Source organism: Photinus pyralis, unplaced genomic scaffold, assembly GCF_008802855.1.
Source record: "Photinus pyralis isolate 1611_PpyrPB1 unplaced genomic scaffold, Ppyr1.3 Ppyr1.4_LG2, whole genome shotgun sequence".
Classification (NCBI taxonomy): domain Eukaryota; kingdom Metazoa; phylum Arthropoda; class Insecta; order Coleoptera; family Lampyridae; genus Photinus; species Photinus pyralis.
In genome coordinates this window covers 28986073-28988823 of record NW_022170403.1, presented here as the reverse complement: position 1 = coordinate 28988823, position 2751 = coordinate 28986073, and positions in this window count along the sequence as shown.

Genomic DNA, 2751 nt, shown 5'->3' with positions numbered 1-2751 from the left:
ATATACGATCTAAGGAGCTTTTGGTGTGTAAAGTTTCTTCAAATACCTTTTTAATTTATGTAACGTATTGCTTCTGAACTCCTTATAATTCCTATGTGCATCGTTTTTGGTATGAATGAAGTGACACTACGATTACCTAATACCGTTGAGTTGAGTGAAGGTTCACTCAACGTTATAATTGGTTAAAAATGTACGTAAATACTAAAGATAAAGAGATAGACGGAAAAATTATTACTTTACAGTGTCATCTTCCTCAGTCATAATACTCTTGTTATAGAATAACAGTTTTGAGTGGGACTGTTTTAAACTATAAAAAAGCGAAAACAGGTATACCGGGTGATCGTGCGGACAGTTTGAATTTCCGGCAAAACAAAAAATTTTTAAAGTTGGTAATACGCCAAATGTCATTTATTTAAAAGCAGTGGCAGATCAATTTAATGGGCAACTAAAAATAATCTCAATTAATTAATTAAACACTAATAAGTTTACAATTAAGCACTTCAACACAATGATTGTTGAAAATGACCACCATCATGTTTTCAAATACACGTTCTAACATTGCCGGTATGATGTTCATTACCTCTTCTACGATTTCATTTTGAAGTTCCTCAAGAGCCATAAACCTCTACTGATTAAACGATCATGGCAAAATTGTTGTAGGTACTGAAGAGTGACGTTTGCTGTATGCGCTGATGCACCATCTTGCTGGAAATATTCTTCTCTCAGTTCGTTATCATGAAGTTGGTTCAGGAACGTATCCAGTATTTCAGTATGGTACCTTTCTGCAGTAACGGTATCGTTGAAAAAAATTGGACCTATGATACGTCTCCTAGACATGCCAATCCAAATACCAATCTTCAAATGATGCAAGCTGGTATCTTCAAAATTATGGGGGTTTTTGGTTACCCAAATCCGATAGTTAAGACTGTTAACATATCCTGATAAATGGACCCACACTTCATCACTCATAAAAGTTAGATTTAAAACTTCGTTGGTGTTTAAATGATTATTAAACCAGCGACAATAGTTGCGTCTACTTTCGTAATCTCGTGCATGTAGTTGTTAGACAACCGAAACTTTATAGGGAAACATTTCGAGATCTTTGTGCAAAATTTTGTGGCACGTCCCATAAGAGAAGCCTGTAATGATAACAAATAACTAATATGTTATAGTTATTCTATTAAGTTCCACCTACCAGTCTGATTCGATAGTTTGCGAATTGATTTCTTGGGCTTTACTCGATACGTTGCCGTACATCTTCGATCACTTCCACACTTCGAATTGACGGACGACCTGCTGGTTTGGCCTTACAAATGCATTTCTTATTCTCAAAACGTTCGATAATTCGGTGCTTATGACTAACGAAGGTTTTATAACTGAAGTGGTGGTCGGGATATTCTTCGTTAAATTGCTGTAAGCAGGACCTGGTGGAATATGACCATGTATACCGTGTTGCGCTACGATAGTGCGCCATTAATATGAACGCATCATGTTCAGTGGTAAAAGTCATTCCATTCTCGGCCACATTGAAAAACGGATTTTGTCTTGGCAGAGTTGAAATGTTGAAGCTAGAATTTTAAGTGTCAGATCCATGATGTAGGAAAGTTCTCATTAATTGCCATTGTTAGAGGCGCAGGCAGAAATGCCCATGGCGGGTAATAATAATAACTAAAACTTTAGAGACTTGATCTACATAACCCACAGTACCATATGACGCTTGAGAGCGACTCGGACCAATAGCTCCCATGGTTAGGCCATTATAATTTCAATATACCTACGTATTAATTAGAGGTACTCAAGTTGAATTTTGAATGATTGGGCGCTTCGTTACTAGGAAACCGTAGCTTCCAGCTCGTTGGAGATTTATTTATTTTTTTTAGGAGTGTGAAATAGAAGGTAAAAGTAATGATTTAATTTGTAGTTATCGTATATAATTGATCAGATTTATAATATTGTTTCCGATATGTAAATTATTATTTTAGCATCTGACAGCCCTCGGCATGGGGAAGCAGGGAAGAAACTATTATTATATATACAGGGCCATTTGAAAACGAAACAGAGCCTATTTTGGGGACCTCAAAACATTTACGAAAAAATCCTCGGACCCGTCAATTTTTGATCCAAGGGGGAACCATTTTTTTGATAGTTTCGCCCCCTGGGGGCAAAGCCATAGGAGGGGTGACAAGTGCCCCCAAAATTTTAAATCGAAACAGAGCCTATTTTGGGGACCTCAAAACATTTACGAAAAAATCCTCGGACCCGTCAATTTTTGATCCAAGGGGGAACCATTTTTTTGCTAGTTTCGCCCCCCTGGGGGCAAAGCCATAGGAGGGGTGACAAGTGCCCCCAAAATTTTAAATCGAATGGGGGGTCGAGTAATACCTTATTTTGAAAGTATTTTTATGTAGATCATAACTCTTAAGATTGAAATCAGTTTTATTTTAAGTGCTTAAAGCTAAAATCAATCAAGTAAATGTTGAAAATGTTGGCCTCGGACTTCCATACAATAATACAGGTTTTGTTCCCGTACATTTTGCAAAACTTCTGGGGTGATTTGACGACATTCATCAATTATTCTTTGTCGCAAGTTCTCTAGCGAAGTTGGCTGACTAGCATAAATTTTAGTTTTTAAATGTCCCCATAAAAAAAATCTAACGGACTTAAGTCTAGGGAACGAGGAGGCCTCTTCTTCGAATCCATTGTGCTGGAAACGTTTGGTCCAAATATTGACGAACTCTTGCAGCATAGTGG